We start from the raw sequence: 23,032 nt of genomic DNA, 5'->3' as shown, positions 1-23,032 counted from the left end.
GTTTGGTTGGTTTGGATTGGTTGGATTGGTTTGGATTGGTTTGGATTGGTTTGGATTGGTTTGGATTGGTTTGGATTGGTTTGGTTGGTTTGGATTGGTTTGGATTGGTTTGGTTGGTTTGGATTGGTTTGGTTGGTTTGGATTGGTTTGGATTGGTTTGGTTGGTTTGGTTGGTTTGGATTGGTTTGGATTGGTTTGGATTGGTTTGGATTGGTTTGGATTGGATTTGGTTGGTTTGGATTGGTTTGGATTGGTTTGGATTGGTTTGGTTGGTTTGGATTGGTTTGGATTGGTTTGGTTGGATTTGGATTGGTTTGGATTGGTTTGGGATTGGTTTGGATTGGTTTGGATTGGTTTGGTTGGTTTGGATTGGTTTGGATTGGTTTGGATTGGTTTGGTTGGTTTGGATTGGTTTGGATTGGTTTGGATTGGTTTGGATTGGTTTGGATTGGTTTGGATTGGTTTGGATTGGTTTGGATTGGTTTGGTTGGTTTGGTTGGTTTGGATTGGTTTGGATTGGTTTGGATTGGTTTGGATTGGTTTGGATTGGTTTGGATTGGTTTGGATTGGTTTGGATTGGTTTGGATTGGTTTGGATTGGTTTGGATTGGTTTGGTTGGTTTGGTTGGTTTGGATTGGTTTGGATTGGTTTGGATTGGTTTGGATTGGTTTGGATTGGTTTGGATTGGTTTGGATTGGTTTGGATTGGTTTGGATTGGTTTGGTTGGTTTGGATTGGTTTGGTTGGTTTGGATTGGTTTGGTTGGTTTGGATTGGTTTGGATTGGTTTGGATTGGTTTGGATTGGTTTGGATTGGTTTGGATTGGTTTGGATTGGTTTGGTTGGTTTGGATTGGTTTGGTTGGTTTGGATTGGTTTGGTTGGTTGGTTTGGGATTGGTTTGGTTGGTTTGGATTGGTTTGGATTGGTTTGGATTGGTTTGGATTGGTTTGGATTGGTTTGGATTGGTTTGGATTGGTTTGGTTGGTTTGGTTGGTTTGGATTGGTTTGGATTGGTTTGGTTGGTTTGGATTGGTTTGGATTGGTTTGGTTGGTTTGGATTGGTTTGGATTGGTTTGGATTGGTTTGGATTGGTTTGGATTGGTTTGGATTGGTTTGGATTGGTTTGGATTGGTTTGGATTGGTTTGGATTGGTTTGGTTGGTTTGGATTGGTTTGGTTGGTTTGGATTGGTTTGGATTGGTTTGGATTGGTTTGGTTGGTTTGGATTGGTTTGGATTGGTTTGGATTGGTTTGGGTTGGTTTGGATTGGTTTGGTTGGTTTGGATTGGTTTGGTTGGTTTGGTTGGTTTGGATTGGTTTGGATTGGTTTGGTTGGTTTGGATTGGTTTGGTTGGTTTGGATTGGTTTGGATTGGTTTGGATTGGTTTGGTTGGTTTGGATTGGTTTGGATTGGTTTGGATTGGTTTGGATTGGTTTGGTTGGTTTGGATTGGTTTGGTTGGTTTGGATTGGTTTGGTTGGTTTGGATTGGTTTGGATTGGTTTGGATTGGTTTGGATTGGTTTGGTTGGTTTGGTTGGTTTGGTTGGTTTGGATTGGTTTGGTTGGTTTGGATTGGTTTGGATTGGTTTGGATTGGTTTGGTTGGTTTGGTTGGTTTGGATTGGTTTGGTTGGTTTGGATTGGTTTGGATTGGTTTGGTTGGTTTGGATTGGTTTGGTTGGTTTGGTTGGTTTGGATTGGTTTGGATTGGTTTGGATTGGTTTGGATTGGTTTGGTTGGTTTGGTTGGTTTGGATTGGTTTGGATTGGTTTGGATTGGTTTGGTTGGATTGGTTTGGATTGGATTGGTTTGGATTGGTTTGGTTGGTTTGGATTGGTTTGGATTGGTTTGGATTGGTTTGGATTGGTTTGGTTGGTTTGGATTGGTTTGGATTGGTTTGGATTGGTTTGGATTGGTTTGGTTGGTTTGGTTGGATTGGTTTGATTTGGATTGGTTTGGATTGGTTTGGTTGGTTTGGATTGGTTTGGATTGGTTTGGATTGGTTTGGATTGGTTTGGTTGGTTTGGATTGGTTTGGATTGGTTTGGATTGGTTTGGATTGGTTTGGATTGGTTTGGATTGGTTTGGTTGGTTTGGATTGGTTTGGATTGGTTTGGATTGGTTTGGTTGGTTTGGATTGGTTTGGTTGGTTTGGATTGGTTTGGTTGGTTTGGATTGGTTTGGATTGGTTTGGATTGGTTTGGATTGGTTTGGATTGGTTTGGTTGGTTTGGATTGGTTTGGTTGGTTTGGATTGGTTTGGTTGGTTTGGATTGGTTTGGATTGGTTTGGTTGGTTTGGATTGGTTTGGATTGGTTTGGTTGTGTTTGGACGGGTTTGGATTGGTTTGGTTGGTTTGGATTGGTTTGGTTGGTTTGGATTGGTTTGGGATTGGTTTGGATTGGTTTGGATTGGTTTGGATTGGTTTGGTTGGTTTGGATTGGTTTGGTTGGTTTGGTTGGTTTGGTTGGTTTGGATTGGTTTGGATTGGTTTGGATTGGTTTGGTTGGTTTGGTTGGTTTGGATTGGTTTGGATTGGTTTGGATTGGTTTGGTTGGTTTGGATTGGTTTGGATTGGTTTGGTTGGTTTGGATTGGTTTGGATTGGTTTGGATTGGTTTGGATTGGTTTGGATTGGTTTGGATTGGTTTGGTTGGTTTGGATTGGTTTGGATTGGTTTGGATTGGTTTGGATTGGTTTGGGGATTTGGTTGGTTTGGACTGGTTTGGATTGGTTTGGTTGGTTTGATTGGTTTGGATTGGATGCGGATTGGTTTGGTTTGGTTGGTTTGGATTGGTTTGGTTGGTTTGGTTGGTTTGGACGGGATTTGGATTGGTTTGGATTGGTTTGGATTGGTTTGGATTGGTTTGGATTGGATGCGGTTGGTTTGGATTGGTTTGGATTGGTTTGGATTGGTTTGGATTGGTTTGGATTGGTTTGGATTGGTTTGGATTGGTTTGGATTGGTTTGGATTGGTTTGGTTGGTTTGGATTGGTTTGGTTGGTTTGGATTGGTTTGGATTGGTTTGGTTGGTTTGGATTGGTTTGGATTGGTTTGGTTGGTTTGGATTGGTTTGGATTGGTTTGGATTGGTTTGGTTGGTTTGGATTGGTTTGGATTGGTTTGGATTGGTTTGGATTGGTTTGGATTGGTTTGGATTGGTTTGGATTGGTTTGGTTGGTTTGGATTGGTTTGGTTGGTTTGGATTGGTTTGGATTGGTTTGGTTGGTTTGGATTGGTTTGGATTGGTTTGGTTGGTTTGGTTGGTTTGGATTGGTTTGGTTGGTTTGGATTGGTTTGGATTGGTTTGGATTGGTTTGGATTGGTTTGGATTGGTTTGGATTGGTTTGGATTGGTTTGGTTGGTTTGGTTGGTTTGGATTGGTTTGGATTGGTTTGGATTGGTTTGGATTGGTTTGGTTGGTTTGGATTGGTTTGGATTGGTTTGGTTGGTTTGGTTGGTTTGGATTGGTTTGGATTGGTTTGGATTGGTTTGGATTGGTTTGGATTGGTTTGGATTGGTTTGGATTGGTTTGGATTGGTTTGGATTGGTTTGGATTGGTTTGGTTGGTTTGGATTGGTTTGGATTGGTTTGGATTGGTTTGGATTGGTTTGGATTGGTTTGGATTGGTTTGGATTGGTTTGGATTGGTTTGGATTGGTTTGGATTGGTTTGGATTGGTTTGGTTGGTTTGGATTGGTTTGGATTGGTTTGGTTGGTTTGGATTGGTTTGGATTGGTTTGGATTGGTTTGGATTGGTTTGGTTGGTTTGGATTGGTTTGGATTGGTTTGGATTGGTTTGGTTGGTTTGGATTGGTTTGGATTGGTTTGGATTGGTTTGGATTGGATTTGGATTGGATTTGGATTGGATTTGGATTGGATTTGGATTGGATTTGGATTGGATTTGGATTGGATTTGGATTGGATTTGGATTGGATTTGGATTGGATTTGAATTGGATTTGGATTGGATTTGAATTGGATTTGGATTGGATTGGTTTTGGATTGGATTTGATTGGATTTGGATTGGATTTGGATTAGATTTGGATTGGATTTGGATAAATCTACAAAAATCTACTAGAGGGGAGGGGGTTTGAAAATGTGAAAATTTGTCTACATGGTTTAAGGACAGCAGGCTGCAGCCCCCAAAAAATGTGATGAAAAATGTTCAGATTCTTGGTCCTTTTTTATTCGATTTGAATTTAAACTTTTATTTAATATAGTAACGAACAACAAAACATAAACAAACCAATTTAATTTAAGAAAGTAGTATTTACTGCAATGTTTAAAAAAGTTCATTATTCATACCAAAACAACGTCACTACTTACTACAAAGAAGCTTTTAAATGTGAAGCTTATTCATCAAACTTGATGACGACCTGTAGTTGATCAGTGGACATAACACTTTCGACGCAATGTGGCATTTTTTTTGTCGAATTGGGTTTTCTAGCATTAAGCAGTGCTAACTCGTACCCAAAAAATTCCCTTTCGAATGCAACCTTTTGCGAGCAACTCGGTTTAGGAAAATTTCTTAAACAGTCAGTGGGCTGAATTTTTTACTCGTTTTTGGTATAAAAAATTCAAAATTTGGCTATAAGTTCGGAGCCATTAGTCTGATCCTGATAAGAAAATTATTTTGAGCTTTTTAGTGGAATGTCTTCACTTGTCATAAGACGAGTTTATACCATCCCATTGAATTCCACCACTTAATTGTATCTTGACAGATACGTATTTCGACCTCATCAGTAAGGCCGTCTTCAGTGTCTCGTACTTGACTCGACTCAAGTACGAGACACTGAAGACGGCCTTACTGTTGAGGTCGAAATACGTATCTGTCAAGATACAATTAAGTGGTGGAATTCAATGGGATGGTATAAACTCGTCTTATGACAAGTGAGTCTGATCCTGCCAATTTTCAGTAGAAAATAATAGGACAGGATTCTCCGTCGAATGCAATCTGTTGCGAGTTTGCAATCGATTTAGAATAAGTGCTTCGAAAGGGAGCTATACTTTTTTTTCACTATTTTTTGGAATGAGAGAATCAGAAGGCTAGTCTACAAGACATGTCTGCACATTGGACGTTGGACAACGTAAGTACATCATTGCGACTGATTTTATTTCTCGGATCAGCTTTCTTTTGTATAGAAAGTTTGTCTTGAAAAAACCGACGAACTCGGTGGTCTAGTGGCTACCGCTTCTGCCAGACTCGTCCCTTTACTACTTTGAATTTCTATCCTAGTTCTTTCTGTGTTTCACGTTCTACCAAAACGATTCCTACTGCTATAACCTTCCACACTAACAATTCCCAAACCTCCCGTGGCACCTATGAGAGGTCGTAGAGTTCTCTGCATCTTTCTTAAGTAGGTGTCCAACTAACTATCCCTCCCCTTCCTCAGCATTCGCAAGGACGGGGTCAGTACAGATCACGACTATTGGAGAGTGCATTGCTTTCATCTAAGAGATAGTCATTCGTAATGTTTCAATGATGCTTCTCTCATTCAATAGTCTTGGCTTGGACATTGATAAAAATAAAATCCGCCCAAAAGCGACCTCAGTGTACCGTTAAAATTATCGGAGGTTCTCGGTATAAACAAGACGAAACTCAAAGCGAATTGAACATAATTGAAATCTTGCAAGTTGCCCAACATTTTCTTGAGTTCAATCGTGACAAAGGAGATCTCAAATTATTACTATTTATATAGATTGACATGCTCTGCTACCGATGGAACCCATTCGAAATTTAAAACCAGTGCTATCTTTAAGAAAATGCTATCAGTTGAGGAAGATCTAACCTCCATAGGGCATAGGATTTTACCACCTAACCTTTTTGTTCCTACGGCTGACTCATTCTTCCATTCTAATGGCTAAAACTTTCCCAGATTGCGTTCCCAGAAGGCGAAACCACCCCACCTGAAGTACATGCACCAACTTATTTGTGGGTATCAAGTAGGTACCGAAATTAAAATAAACGCAGAATCCTTCTTTGAACGTTGCCTTTGCCCGCGAGGTTTTGATTCCTCTTGAGGCGTTTATTTTTCTTGACGACGTAGTTAGCCATCGACGTCATCGTCACGAACGAGTTCGGCAGAAGAAAAAAATCTCATATCCACCGTGTCGTCTTCTAAACGCAACTCAGTGTAAGACAATGTCTTCATGACAGAAAGGCGGAAACGGAACAGCAAACAGTGATAAGGCAAACGCGGGATGGTACTTGAGCCGCCGTGCATCCAATCCACACATTTCGGCATCAGCTATGACGATAGGTCGTGCCTTGAGCTTTGCCGGGAAACCGATGCTTCCGGAGCTGCAAGACGGCGACGACGCCAACGCAATCGCATAGATTTCGTTAATTCACATTCCGAAAAGCCCCGTTCGGAGCGTTATTAAATTTCTCTTATCTTAAAATTAACATATTTTGTGCGTTTGCCTTTCGGTTTCCGATGGCATACGTGTGTCGTCCGGGGCTCCACTAAATTGGGTGCTTCCAAACGGTTCCCGTTCCTTGAAGAGGTGGAAACGATAGAAGATGCTCTCTATATACGCACTTGCCGGAAGCGATCGTTTGAAGTTAGTGGTTTTGTTTGAGTGGGTTGGTTTGGAACATCTAAGGATTAGCGTTATGATGCGGGGAGCAAACATTTCGCTTCCACGTGGAAGTGGCGAAGATTATGTTCGCGATTGGGTTGGATGATTTGGATACGAATGAATTTTTTAATGATTATTATCGAAGTGATTTGAATCAACCTCTAACTATTATGAGGATGTCATTGCTAACCAAGTGATAACGGAGGTGGAATCCGGTAAGATAGGGAAACTGTTCTATTTTCCACATCACTGTAACGAAGTCATCTTATTTAGATTGTTTTGCCATCATGCACCTCCCTTGCTGAAAAAACGCCAAAAATAGAAACTCAAACCTAGCGGTAGTAATGCGTCTTTCGTTTATCATAAAAAATATGTTATGAGAAAAGCGTGAAAGGTCAAAATAACGCTTTAGGAAGAATAATCCCCTTATTTCGGATGAAGCTCGATACCATAAAGTGTGCGTACACACACATACACCTTAATTCGTCGTGCTGATTCTATTGGCGATTGATGAGCTTATGGAGGATATGATTCCTTAGATGCATGTGCTTGAAATAAGGCAAAAAATATGATCACTCTGTGAAAGAACGCATTTGCTTGAATTAGAGCAATAGCGGGTGTGATTCATGTTTCAAAATACCGTCGTCAGGGGTGACAATGGGTCACTGTTTCAAGTACTTAAAATGCTTGTAGAATAGATTGAATGTATCTGAGGGCAAGAAGACTAAAATATAATAGACTTTTTTGAACACGATTTTGCTATCCGTCCTCCAGGCTGCCGGTGAGAGCGATGACCCATTCTCACCTCCAGACCCATTGTCACTCCCGATGGCGGTAGTTTAGTATTATCTGAGGAATAATGCTATCTGGGGACCTGGACATTATGGAGATTTTTTTTTTCTGGGGTTGTGGACATTCTGGTCAATGCCTTACTGGGGATTTTGTATTTTTAAGAGTGGTGCTTTCTAAGAAAATTATATATGGTGATCCTCTTTCTGAACAATTGGTTTCAGGGGAATGACAAACAATCGTGGATCCGATCCCTGGTTTATATGTAACCGTGTTCAGAGATGTCCTACTTAGTTGGGAAAAAAATCTGCTCTTTAATTTTTCACAATTTTTAACAATTGAATAAAACATATTCAGTGACTGCAATTAATGGATGGATATTTGAGTTTTCGAAACGTCACTTCAATCTGACACAATGGTGCACGCCAATTGAAATGATGTGAAAAAAAGAGCAGATTTTCTTCCAACTGTATAGGACATCTCTGGCCGTGCTCATAATAACTTTATTGATTATTCTCTTTCGAGTTTTTCTTAATTTCCAAGGTCATCTGTTTTGATTCATCCCATTGTGTTGTAGTGCGTTTTGCGCCTGTTGAGAAAGTGTTGGTTCGGTGAGAGCGAAATGTGACAGCTTAGCATGTGCTCCAACACTATTCAATTTTAGTGTCGAATTAACGGGGCACGAATTAAAAAGTGTCGAATTAAATGGTATCGAATGAGCGGGGTTCTACGGTATTGTACTTGCGAACGTCTCATACCATCACGCAGTATTGTGATCCGATCATAGGCAGAAATAGAAACTTATGAACTTGGACGTCCTATCACGCAGAATTATAATCAACCCAATCCACAATAACACCATTCTTCTTGCGGGCATGCCACCAACTCAGAGAAAAAAAATCATGTGGGCGTCCACAACGCAAAACTGTTCTCAATTCGATCCACAATAACATAATTTTTCTTGTGGGCCTCAGCAGCAGAATGAACTCTTGAATGCGGTCGTCTCAACGCAGAATTGTAATCACTTTGATCCGCAATAACATTATTCTTCTTACGGGCGTCCCACCAATGCAGATGGATAAAATCGTGTCCCACTATACAGAATTGATCAGTCCGATACTTACTTGATGGGCTACAGCTCTTCGATGAACCTACGCCGAATGGAGTATCCTTCTCCACTGGACTCGATCCTGGGCCAATCGCTTCCAGACGCCCTGAACATTGAGCGCCCTCAGGTCCTCTTCAACTGCAAAAAGCCATCGTGTACGCGGCCTTCCACGAAGCCTGCGGCCTCTTCCGGGTTCTCTACTAAATATTATCTTCGCTTGTCGTTCTTCCGGCATACGAACAACGTAACCAGCCCACCGTAGTCTGCCGTGTTGTATAAGCTTAATAATATCCAGCCCTTTATACACCTGGTACAATTCGTGATTCATGCGACGCCGCCAGATACCGTTCTCCTGTTTACCGCCGAGTATTGTCCGCAGCACCTTACGCTCAAACACTCCGAGAGCTCTCCGATCAGCCTCCTTTAACGTCCATGTATCATGGCCGTATAAAGCCACCGGAAGAATCAGAGTAGTATACAGCGCGAGTTTTGTTTTCGTTTGCAGACTACGGGACTTAAGCTCAGTCCGATACACAACAACACCCTTCTTCTTGTGGGCGTTAATTTAACGCGGAGGAAGAAACTCTTGAATGTGGGTAATCCCAACATGCAACATTATAATCAATTCTATCCACAATGACACCATTCTTCTTGCGGGCGTCCCACCAACGCAGAGGAAAAAACTTGTGGATGTTGGCGTTCTATCACGTAGAGTTGTGATCAACAATAACACAATTCTTGCTAGCGTCTCACTAATGCAGTGGAAGAAACTCTTGAATGCGAGCGTCCTACCACGCATGGTTGTTTTTAAATCCATCCACGATAACACCTCTTCTTTCGGTCATTCCACCAACGAAGAAGAAGAAACTCTTTAATGCAGGCATCCCACCGCGTAGTTCAGTGATCCATCCGATCCTAAATAAAACTATTCTTACAGGCGTCTCTTCAACGCAGAGGAAGAAACTCTTGAATGCGTGTATTTCACCACACAGAATTGTGTTTGAATCGATCCACAATAAAATCAATTTTCTTGCGGGCGTCCCACCAACGCAGAGCAAGAAACTCTTGAATGCCGGCGGCCCATCACGTAGAATTATGATCAATCTGATCAACAAAAACACAATTCCAAAGCAAAGGAAGAACTTTTTGAATGCAGGCTTCCCACCACTAACTCTGGAATGTGGCTATTCCTCCACGTAGTATTGTGATCAAACAGATCCACAATAACATCATTCTTCTTGTGGACGTCTCACCAAAGTAGAGGAAGAAACATTTGAATTCGGGCATTTCAGCACGCAACGTAATTAACTCGACCCATAATAACATAATTCTTTATGCGGGCGTCCCACCAACAACGCAGTGGAAAACTCACTTGAATGCGGGCGCCCCACTACGCAGGATTGTGAATTATCCGATTTACTATGACATCATTCTTCTTGCGTCATCAACCCAACACAGGGGTAGAAACTTGAAACGCGGACGTTCTATCATGCAGAATTTGATCAATAGTTCTATCATGAAGAAAAATCAATTTGATTCACAATAACCACATTCCTCCCACCAACGCAAAGGAAACATCGCTTGAATGCAGGCGTCCCACTACACTACACAGAATTGACCTTTCTCGTCAAACATTGTATCTCGTTAAAATGTCTCAGTTAATTTTCAGTTGACTCATTAAGGGTCAACTTCCCCAAATAACTCATATCCCTAGTAACATTTTGGTTTTATGATGGTTTTATAACACTCTTGAAGAGTAAATTATGGTCTTCAATAGCGTTATAAAACTTAAAATGTTACTTGGGATGTTTTGAAGCCTCTAACTATTTTAAGAATCGAAAACAAAAACCTGCAAAGTGCTGCACGTGTGAACCAGCTTCATGTTGGTTAAAAATACGGGCTAAGTTTGAAGTTTGTTTGGCAACTCCTATTCTAGGAAAACAAATTCAAGCGAGGGCATGCTACACAGCTTTTGCTTAGTAATGGATGGAAATCACACATTTTCGTATTTTTTTTGCATATTTCCAAGACACCTTAGACCTTAGTTTTGTTTTGCAGGTGTCCCACCACGCAGAATTGTTTTCAAATCTATCCACGATAACACCATACTTCTTGCGGGTGTCCCACCAACGCAGAGACTAAAACTCTAGAAAGCGATCATTCTTAGATTTAAAAAAAAACAGTGCAAATGTGGCTTCTTCACTCGTGATAAATTAATTCTAAAATTTTTTTTTTTGGTTTTGGACGTACACATATTGATCAATACACATTTATGAATTATTTTCAATCTACATGGTACAATATAAAATCCATTTGGTCGAACAAGTCGTTTGGCAGAAAGGGCAATAATGTGAGCAGTGAGCAAAAGTTATTCCATTTCATGTAGATGTATAGAAGCAAGGGCACCATAGCGCTTCCAAAGCTTGTTTAGAAACCCGGTATCATTACTGAACACCGTACCGGTCGCTATTAATTGCGCTGGTTAACAGTAGCGCAACTGAGAGATGACCAAATTTGGTAGCGGTGATAGGTGACTCAGATTACTACTCAGATTAAGACAATAAAAATTAAAAAAAATTATTTAACTGCAACCATTTTTTACGCTCTGCAAAGTAAACTCAAAACCCCAAAAGAAAGCTCATTTTCATGAAGAAAAATATTCCATACTACAAAAGTTTCGGTATTTTATGTCGTTGAAATTACAGTTGTTCAGTTGCCTTAATTATAGCACCAGCTAAATGCTTCGGTTTCAAAACATGATTTAATATTTTACACTGGTTTGATAACAGGTCACAGGTCCTTGTAAATATCCCCTAAAAATCATTGGACAGCTTCAAGACGACGTATCTCGCTTTTGCAAGTTTGAGAGTGAAAGCTCTGAACACTTATTATGCAACTGTGTTGCAATTTTTCACAAACGGCTCAAACATTTGACAAGGGTATTTTTGAACCCTGGGAAATACGGACTATCCCTATTCACAATAGATCTAAATACTGGTCGCGGTGGTATAAAAAAAAATTCTTCGGTAAATGTTATCGATCTTTCAGTAATTTTTAAAGTCTGCACCACTCTTGCAATTTACACATGTTTCGGTAATGTTCTTGTTTAGCTGTTTCGGTAATGTTCTATTTCAGCTGTTGAGAATAATTCGAATAATCGAATTACCGACGTCACTTATTTTTGATTGTACGTTTTTAATAATTATCATTGTCTAACTTCTCACTTCTCATTTCTCACTTCTTACTTCTCATACTAAAAAGTGAGAGGTGAGAAATGAAAAATGATCCACATGTCTGTATTTAGAAGTGAAAAGTGATAAGTCTTTCGTTTTATTACATTTCACATCCAACTGTCTCACTCCTCACATCTCACGTCTCATTCTCATTTCACACTTATAATAGTGAGTAGTAAGAAGTGAAAAGTATTAAGTGAGAATTGGGATGTGAGACATTCCACCTACTTCGCATTTCTCATTCCTCAATCCTTACATAGTATGTACTCCCAAGTAACATTCATACAGCTCTTTGGCATTCGATGTTATTTATTATGGTTTTATTATGGCAATAGGCTTGCTCTCCAGTTCTGATAAAGCATTTACCACGCCTGAATCATGATCCATCTTCAAGCTGTTGCCAAAACCTTTTGTGACAGATTATTAATTCCGAATACTATGAACTTTTAAATAGGAATTTATTAGGGCAGTCCATGCTTTTAATATACCTACCCGGGAAATACCATTAAAACTCCTTGATGCTTGTTTTATTTGTCATAATAAAATACTTGTCAAAGTCGTTTTGTTGCTATAAAAGTAACTTTCGGCTTTAAATCGGATCAATTGGCATTTGTGCTTGCTACATAAAGAGTCTTATAAAATACAAACTCTGCAGTTCTGAAGAAAACAGAACCAAAAAAATGGGAAAGTGAAGACGAGTAGTAGGAGCTGAATCCTTCATTATTGCAAAAGAAATAGCTCAGAAACATCACCACGCTGCTTGCTTACTCATAATATGCATCCTGACCAATTTTCAGCTTTATAAAACAAGTTGATATCGAAATATTCATTTCCGAAATCACGAGGTGGCCAACTTTAAAGAATACAAGATAGAGGAAAAACACGGTGCGTAGACCCGCTCCAGTCGCTATAAAAGTTTCACTTTTCCACTTTTCCAACAGTGGCACGGGAACGTTTTTTTATGTGTACGACTGATGAAGCGCCGTCACCACTAGTTGAGTACTTCATGTTTTACTTACGTGTATGAATTGATCAATTTGAGTCCTATCCAAATTCTACCCATGCCCTGTGTTTTTCTTTCGTTTGGTAAATATGAACTGTCAAATTCACTCTAGTTATGGTCACCATATATGTCGAAAAATGACCAATCAGCATTTATAATAGTCATTCGTGCCTTCATACATGCCATATCTAAACATTATGATTTTATTGTTAATTTCATCAATGCAAAGCAATGTGAATAAATTTATGGCGAGAAATCATCTCGGATGCCATCGCCATATTTTTTTCACTACACATTAGGAAATAATTTGGAACGAAATATCTATTAGTACTGCATTACATTTATGATTTTATATGACATTTTATGAACAAATCAGCTGCAAATAATAAAACAATTAAATAATACGCAATTAACAGATAAGTGCAAATTTAACAACAATTTGTTTTTCGAAAAATAATATTTAAAACGGGGTTTTCTGAGAGCGCATCAGTTATATCGGAGTTTCGCACTATATGACACAATAAATCTCATTTGGCATCAAAAATTGAAGCATCAGACATCACATCTGATTGATTACTTTTCTCGATGATTATAAATAAATATATCATTTCAATATTTGATTATGACATTTTATGGTTTCATGTACAATAAACTTTGATTTATTTTGTTGAGACTGAACGTATTTTATTATTTCTTGTGAATGATTGCATAAAGCTAGATCTAAAGATTTCCGCAGACATCAAGATTAAGTGGCTTATAAAAGGTTTCAAATAAAGCCAAATGTCTTTTATAATGCCTTACAAATAGTTTATGAAAGGTTTTTGGTGCCGAATTCGTATTCATGTTTTGTCTTATTCTGATCTTGAAACACGTCTTGCATTTACCCTTCAAAACCATTTCAAGAGTGGGCCAACTAGGCAGATACTACTCTCCGAAAATTTTGGTGTTACCGATAAAGAATAAAATACCTTGACTGTGGTTTTATTGTTGTAGGATTCAAATACTCTTGTAGTAAATCATAAATCTTAAAATGTTACTTGGAAGCTTCTTACTTTTCATTATTAGAAGTAAAAAGAGAGGCGTCTCACTTCTCATACTTTATTTCCCATTTCTCATTCTTTACTTCCTGTCATGTATAACTTCTCTTTCCTCAATTATGATTAATCCCTTCACACTTCTCACATACACTATTGTTGGACCGAACGGCCATATGACGACGAGCAAACGACATTTTCGGCGGTGATGAACTTTTAATGCCATTTGGCATTTTCTGTAAAACGACTATTTCGGCCAAATTTTTTTTTCCGGTCAAATGAACTATTCGGTCAAACGGATTTTTCAGTTAAATAACCTATTCAGTCAAACGACATGTTCGGCCGTACAACCCGTTGTTGGGTCTCCAGTTGGCCTTGCGAGCAAAGGCGTAGGATTGTCAATCCCGAGATGGATAGTTCGATTCTCGGTTCGGCCTGGGGTGTTTTCGGGTGGGAAACATTCCCGGCTCCCTGATACTAGTGTATCTATTGTACTTGTCACATTTGGCGAATATAGTAAAGTCTTCAATTAATAGCTGTGGAAATGCTAATAGAACACTAAGTTCAAAAGCAGACCAAGTTTCAGTTGTAATGTAGCGCCATTGAAGAAGTAGAACTCGACCAAATGGAATTTCCATCCAAATGATCTTTTCGGCCAAACGGCCTTTATGATCAAATGTCCAGTTCAACGGAACGACATTTTCGGAAATAAGTCCGTTTCTGCAAGGAAATATTGATGACCAAATGGACTTTGGCCAGATGTTTTTCGGCCTAATGGTCAGCTCTGGCAAACAACATTCGGCCTAGTGACTGTCAGCTCTACGGCTTTCGGCGAATGACTTTCGACCAAACGGCCCTTCTCCCATCATCTAAACAGCACTTCTTTTGGAAAACGCATATACTGGGTTTCTTTGCGAAAACAACATATGCCTATTTTGTTTCATATGCAAATTGGTTTACAAATTGTTGTGCGGTTTTGCTTTTGATTGAGCATCAGGAGCGTCAGAATTTGCTCTAAAAGTGATGAACTTTATAATTATTCAAAAAATCACTTTAATAAAGAAGGTCGTAGGTATCATCCCGAGTATGGCATTTCAACTTCAAAAAAGGAAAAAATTCATCTTATCTCCAGTGAAAAAAAAATGCAACATTCTCTTATTTTGCTAATAAAATAAATCTCAGAAATGAGAAACAATCCCATTTGTCTTTCATTTATTTCGTTATGTTTGAATGAATACTCTTTTCATTGGCGTAACTACCTCCGATGCCTAGGGGGGGCTATAGCCCCTTTATATTTTTTCTCGAAATTGACCCCCTTTTTGAAAATTCTCGAACATTTTAACATCTCATCATCAAGTTATCAGCGGTAATGTGACAAATGCAATCCATCCATATTATTCTCTTTTCTCAAGCTCGTGCACGTGTGCACGTGTGAGCAACAATTCACAGTCTATGTTTAATTGCGCTCGACTAGCGTCAGGCAGTGGATATATTTGCATACTTCATAAATATTCTATCTATCTCAAATGAAAAAAAATAGTGCAACTTTCCATGGATTCCGCCGAGAATCTTCCAAGAATTCTGCACCCAAAACAATTCTGTGTGACATTCTTTGTATTAAGCATTTTGAATCAAATCTCGCATTCAAACCGATCAGAGAATGCCATACTTGTTAAAACAGCTCATTGCATTAAGTCGGTTTATTCGGTTTCGATCAATACATCCAAACGAATCTCGTTGGCTCCTCCTAGAACAAGTATATGAATCTTGTACAGCAATATTACTTTAACCCACACAATCTTCCCGATTCCATTTAGCTTGATGACGGAAAAGGAAACATATATGCGTGATGCTTATTCCACTTGTATCACTCATTGCTCTCCCTGTTACCCTTCCACTTGTCACATCCGCATAGCATGAAACGTGGATTATGATTGCCTTTGGTTGCATCGTTTCTCATCTGGTAAATAGTCCAGATGGTTAGCGCGTCAGTTTAGATGTGCTAAGTGTGGAGGGTCCGGGTTCAATTCCCGTCTTTGACCGATTTTTTTGTATGGTTGCTGAGGTTGTCGAAGTATACAGCATTTCACTCCTCGATGGGGGAGTGTAAAATTAGATTCAATGTAGACACTAACACATAACCAGTTCTTATTTTCTCGTGACCGGAGACCTAATGCAAGGGCCTGCCGTTTACTTAATACAATCTGTGCATATGTTGCAAATTATGGCAAACTGTACGCGAAACTAATGCGAAATTGCAATAAAATGTTGCAATCTCTGGTTGGGTGTGATGAGAATCCTTTAGTGATCCTGACTGGAATGTTCCAGGGACTCTGACGGAAATCTCTAGATATTTCGACGAGAATACCGATGGGAGCCTCCAGGGATCATGAAGGGAATCCACCAGAGATTTCGGAGGGAATGTTTCAGGAATTCCAACGGAAAAATTTCAAGGATTCTGACGAGAATGTAGCAGGGATCCTTCACCCTCCAGGAATTTCGACGGGAATATTTCAGGAATTTGAAGGGGAATATTCCAGGGATTTCGTCGAAAACCCTCCATGAATTCCAATATGATGGTTCCAGGTATTTCGTGAGCAATGTTCCAGGGATGAAGACGTATATCGTCGAAGGATTCCGAAGCAATCCGTCGAAGGACTTCGAAGCAAATCGTCGAGCGACTCCGAATTAATCCTTCAGTTATTTCGAAAAGAATCCTCCAGCGATCCCGAAGGGAATCCTACAAGGTTAAACCGTCTAAGACGAATTAAGTACTGTCCATTTAATTCCACCAGTTAATTTTCGTTATCTTTGCAGATACGTATTTCGACCACAACTGTGTGGTCGTCTTCAGTGTCTTGTACTTGACTCGACTTGGGGTCCCTCCAAGGATGTTGAAGCAAATCGTTGAGAGATTCCGAAGCAAATCATCGAATGGTTCCAAAAAAATTTCGTTTAGAGACTCTGAACAAAATCTATGAGAAATTCTGAAGCAAACCGTCGATGTATTCCGAAACGAAACGTCGAATGATTCTGAAGCAATTCTTCGTGGGATTCCGAAGCTAATCGTCAGCCGGATTCCTTATCGTCTAGAGATCCCAACGCAGATCATTTGCAAAACGTCGAGAGACTCCGAATTAAATCTTCAAAGGATTACGAAGCAAATCACCGAAGGATTCTGATTTGTCAAGGAATTCCTAAACCAATCTTAAAACGAATCTGGAGATATTCCGCAGCAAATCAACGAGAGATTCTAAAGCAAATCCTCCATGGATTTTAAAGGGTATTTTTCACAGATTCCCAAGGGTATTGCTTAATAATACTAGAAAGAATCCAGTAGGAATTCTTCTGGATTACGATTGGAATACTTCGATGAATCCGAAGAGAATTATTTAGAGATTGAAGTGAGAATTCTTCTCAGATTCTGATGAGAATCCTTCTCGGATGCTGATGGGAATCTTTCTCAGAATTCAGAAACAAGCTAATTTTTTCCACTCATTTCATTAAGTATGATAGAGTGAATATGAGAGATAACTCATTAGTCTTCAAACTTTTTCGGTAATTCATTATGCTATATGTTGAAAACTGATATAACTACTAACTAACTTATCAAATCCTAGGGGGGGCTATTTTTTTTCTAGGGAGGGCTAAGCCCCCTCTAGCCCCCCCTTATTTACGCCAATGACTCTTTTGTATTCAATTGTTTCAGTATTCAAATATCCTGTATGTTGAAAACTGATTACACAGCTAATTAACTTTTAAAATCCTCATTCATTTATTTAGTCTACATCTGAACAGATAACACTGAATCAACAATTTGACGCCACAATACACGGTTCGAGGCCGGATCTCTCCATCCTCGTATACGTCCCACGCTCGCACAGTCGTTTTGCACCTGGTCTGCCCACCTCGCTCGCTGTGCTCCACGTCGTCTCGTACCTGCCGGATCGGAAGCGAACACCATCATTGCAGAGTTGCTGTCCGGCATTCTTGCAACATGTCCTGCCCCTTCCGACTTTAGCCACCTGCTGAATGCTGGGTTCGCCGTAGAGCTTGGCGAGCTCGTGGTTCATTCTTCGCCGCCACACACCGTCTTCTTGCACACCAGCAAAGATGATCCTAAGGACCCGTCTCTCGAATACTCCGAATGCTTGCAAGTTCTCCTCGAGCATTGCCCATGTTTCAAGGCCGTAGAGGACAACCGGTCTTATTAGCGTCTTGTACATGACACATTTGGTGCGGTGGCGAATCTTTTTCGTCCGCAGTTTCTTCTGGAGCCCGTAGTAGGCCCGACTTCCGACTTCCAGTCGTTAGCAAGGATCTGAGGTAGACGAATTCCTTGACCACCTCGAAGGTATCCCCGTCTATCGTAACACTGCTTCCCAGGCGGGCCCTGTCGCGCTCGGTTCCGCCCACAAGCATGTACTTTGTCTTTAACGCATTCACCACCAGTCCAATTTTTGTTGCTTCACGTTTCAGGCGGGTGTACAGTTCTGCCACTTTTTCAAATGTTCGGCCGACAATGTTGAACAACAGGCACGAAAGTCCATCACCTTGTCTTAGTCCCCGGCGCGTTTCGAACGAACTGGAGTGTTCGCCCGACATCTTCACACAGTTTTGCACACCATCCACCGTTGCTTTGATCAGTCTGGTAAACTTCCCAGGGAAGCTGCTCTCGTCCATAATTTTCCATAGCTCTACGCGGTCTATACTGTCGTATGCCGCCTTGAAATCAACGAATAGATGGTGCGTTGGGACCTGGTATTCACGGCATTTTTGAAGGATTTACCGTACAGTAAAGATCATCTGCGTCGTTAATAGCTGCTTTATGTGTATTCCAGCAGTCCTCAAGAGGGGCCCCATCGAGCTCATCCTCTTCCGGCAACGCTGCCTCGAGATGCTGCGCGTATGCAGTGGCGACATCAGGTTGCTTCAGTCGCTCTAGATCTTACCGTTATACTTCGTCGTCAGCGTTATTTTGATCTGCTTCAGTTGGTATGAAGTAGATTGATTGTTGCTGCAGTTATGGTCAGGTCACGAACATCGGCTGTATGTTTACGGCTGGTTCGGCTCGGTTTTACCAAGAAAACGTGTGAAATGTAAAAGAAGGACGATCATGCATTCGAACAGTCACTTCCTCCTTATTCACATAAACGAGATTTTCACTCATTTCTCGTGACTGATGAAAACAATCTACGCTTTTCCTTAACGCTGCATCGTATCCGTATCCACTATTTCAGTCCACAGTAACATTGAAGCTTTATTCTGGTTTTAAGCAGTTGCTTCCTGTACTCTCACTTTTATATGTTCAACGAAATATCCTGTATGTTGAAAACTGATTACGCTACTGCATATTAACTTTTAAAATCCTAGTGGGGCTGCCAGACAAATGCATTCTTCGAAAAAAGCGATTATATCTTCTCTACTCTTAAACCGTGCTTGAACTGAAAGCAAAAGTCAAATCTTGCCTTATGCCAGACAAATGCGTTCCTTGAAAGAAGGGATCACATCTACCCTTGCCTTAAACTGAGCAAATGCGTAAAGTAAAAGAAAGAGTTAAATCATCTCTTGCCTCTTGCCTGGGAAAGTTCATCCTTTGAAAGAAGGGAGTAAAGAAAGAGTAATATCTCCTCTTGCATTTGGCCAGACCAAGGCATTCATCGAAAAAAGGAATCATATCTCCCCTTGCCTTATACCAAGCAATTGCCTGAATTGAAAGAAGGAATCATATTATCTTTTTGTGAGAAAAGGAATAATATTATCTTTTGTCTTTTTCCGGACAAAAGCATCATTTGAAAAAAGGGACTTGCCTTAAACCGAACAAATGCCAGAACCGAAAAAACTTGTCATACGCTGGTCATCATGTCTGCGACGTCTAACGCGAATCGATTGTTGAACATTAATGAATTGGTCATTTATTGAAAAGTCTCTTACTGCCTATTCTTAATTTCTACAAAGTATAAAATTAGAGACAGAGAAGGTGTGCATAAGCGCACCGATCAATAAGTTTCCTACAGCAAGTTTGGAGGTCTGTTTATTTATCTACTGCTTGGTTAGGTTCATTGAGTGCATCGCACTCTGCATGAATAATTTATTGATATGCACTTGACGAGTGCATGCTAAGCTAGTTTATGGAAAAATTATGTGCTGATAGTTTGTTTATATTGTTACACATTTATGAGGTCACGTCATGCTTTTATTTAGAATGACTTACAAAGGAGTCATACCCTTTTGCTTTCTACCGGGCAAATGCATTCCTTGAAAGTAGAAATCATATATCGCGTGATTTTTGAAAACGTCGTAAGTCCAAAAGAGAGGCTCTCTTTCTTTACTTTTTGACGTAGGACTACGTCTGTGTTTTCTATATTGGGATACACTTTACGATTGCGAAAATCGGGGACCGTCACGAAAATATGATAGACTTTAAACTTTAATATCTAAGCCGTTTCTCGATGGATTTTCAATTTTTTTGGACCATTCGATCAAGGATGAGTCAACGCTTCTTTGTATTCATTTGAAAATACTGATTTTTAACTATTTATTATCGATAATTGATAAAAAGTTTACGAATAGTTAAACTATCCAATCACGTACATGCATCACTAGCACAGACATCAAAAATCAATCACTTGCGGGTTTGGATCTAATCCTTAGTTCAAACAAAATTTTACGCAGAGCAGACGCATCAAAGCGATCGTAGCGGAGCGAACACAGCATCACGGAGGCGCTAATAACATTTTCAAAGGAAATCCATCGCATTGGTGGTGGTGCTCGATGTGTTGCTGCAGATCATTCAACCTCAACGAACCAGAATTTCATATGAAGAAAAGGTTGACCATAAAAAATAGCACTGTGGCGATCCCGCATCGCCAGTGCTGATGCTGAAAATTTATTACAAATTGTGGTGTCAGTTGGAAAGGAACATTGGGATAAGATAATTGGTTCTTCTGATTTCATGAAAAGAAAGAGTTAATTGTGGTGTCAGTTAGTTGGAAAGGAACATTGGGATAAGATAATTGGTTCTTCTCATTTCATGAAAAGAAAGAGTTAATTGCATTAATGGACTGTTTCGGTGGCATCGGGTTTGGCGTGGTAGTTTGGTTGCTGTTAGTAATTCCATCCATTAAAATTCACTACATCATCTTCCTCCGACGCGCTATCAAATTCGCTATTTACGATTGAGTTTTGCACTTTGAAGAAAGTTTATTTCGGATAGTCGGATCAACCTTCTTTTGTATGAAGACCTTTTTGAAGGACACCGTCCTCAAAAATGGCCGAAATAAATAAGAAATAAGCAGAATCAGAAGTGGCGTGAAACCAAACGCAAATATATTTATTTGCAACGTTTGGTTTTCGCCCACTTTGTAAGCGTACGTGGCAAAGTAAGGATTGTGATGTCCCCGACTGAAAGCCAGTCGAATGACTTCAGCGGCCGATGAGTCATGTTAATTCCACGGTAAGAGACTCAAATACCATCCAACTGGGAACAACTATTCGACTTCTTGATTCAGTTGGCCTTCGAGCAGTTTGCTCACATTATTATGGCTAATACCATCAATTTCAAATATCTACGTAGTCCTACGTCACCTTTGCGTACAACCCGATTGGGCTGCACCTTTGAGTTTTTTTTTCGATTATTACGAAATCATACTAACATTTATAATATTTATTTTCACAAAGATCCGAAGAAAATAGCTATGTTTAGCGTGCTGAGAGTGTAATGAAAGAGAGTCCCTCATTTGAACATACGACGTTTTCAAAAATCATGCTATTTATTTATTTACTTATTAATTTATGCTAGATATCTTTCCATGCTTTAAATAAATGCAATAATTAAACCCTCTAACGCCCAAGACCGTCTTTACACAGGGTACTTTGATTATTTTTCATAATTTTCAATTGTTATTGCTCCTGCACAATTGATTCTAACCCATTTTTGCAACTCAGGCACAGGATGACATTTCTTAAGCATCCTATTTCTAAATTGGACTCAATGCACATGCACAATGAACACACCTGTATGGCTTCCAAGTAATAACAGTAATCGCTTGCCTTCGAGTGCTTCAAGTTAACATTCAACCCATGCCACTTGAAAGCGATCTTAACACCTCTTTGAAATTCACAACTAAGCATGTTCGTGTCTAAGTCTTTCATCCTATTACCCGAGCCGGCACGTATAACTATCATATTTCTTGGCTACATTATAGAACGAAAACGAACCCAGCAGCGCAAACCTCATCAAAGTGGAGTATTCGTCATGTCGCTTCGTCCTCGAATGTGACACCGAGCCTTCCACTTGTCTGTGCCCCGGCACGGGATGCGTTTGTAGGTGGAGGCGCGCTCATTTAATTCTTCGTCTTTCCGTGCACAATATTTCAATTAAAATCACCAACTCACGTTAGGAACGGAGCGTGGTAGAGCCCAAGTTGGCGACAGAAGCCATTTCTTGTGCGTCTGGCGTGACTCGGCAGTGCAATAACAGATCATAATTCAAAGTTAAATAAGAATCTTTCGACTCGTCTTGCTGTATCCGCAAGACAAAGCCCGTCCGACTCGTACCATCGCACAATGGGCCACAAGTGCGAATATGTTTTATTACATCCGCTTTTATTTCAATATAGAAAATGTACTCAAAAATGTAAATAAAGAACTACTTATTCTGCTGCATTGCACACTCAATTGCATAAATAAATTATGTAAGCGTCTAAAAGTACATTTACTTCCACCACTTTGAAATATTGATGCCCTACAGATGAAAGCATGGGTCTGCAAAATGCCTGGTCGTGATTTTATGCCAGGCAATGGATTTTTTAGTATTGAATCGTCTTAGGTGCACTTTGATTTATTTGACATTAGCTTACTGGGCTGATCTTCTGAATTTGGTTAAAATAACCGCTCGTTAAGCTCTCAGTTGAGAATCGAATTTTTCCAGCTCTAACTAATTCGAGATCCTAAGCATGTTTATGTGTTCAAAAATATGTTTCACCAAATCATATTTGGCCGTCAAGTTTAGATCCGTTTGTAGTCCACAGTGACATCGTTAGAAAACATAAGGAATCGTCATCTTCGCCACCATCGGCGCCCTATTTAAAGCAGTAAGTGCCGTTTGCCTCCTAAGCTAAGCAGCCGGCTACAACACGAGAAGCATCCCGGGCAGAAGCCATGAACAGCATAACAAAACATGATATGGACTTGATTGATATAAGAGATAAAAGAACAAGCAACAATATCAAAAATTTGCACCGAAATATCATTTAAATATCAAAATGTGCTATGGATAAGAACAAAC

The sequence above is a fragment of the Armigeres subalbatus genome, chromosome 3, assembly GCF_024139115.2.
Source record: "Armigeres subalbatus isolate Guangzhou_Male chromosome 3, GZ_Asu_2, whole genome shotgun sequence".
In the NCBI taxonomy this organism is placed as follows: Eukaryota; Metazoa; Arthropoda; class Insecta; order Diptera; family Culicidae; genus Armigeres; species Armigeres subalbatus.
This window is presented reverse-complemented; position numbering follows the sequence as displayed.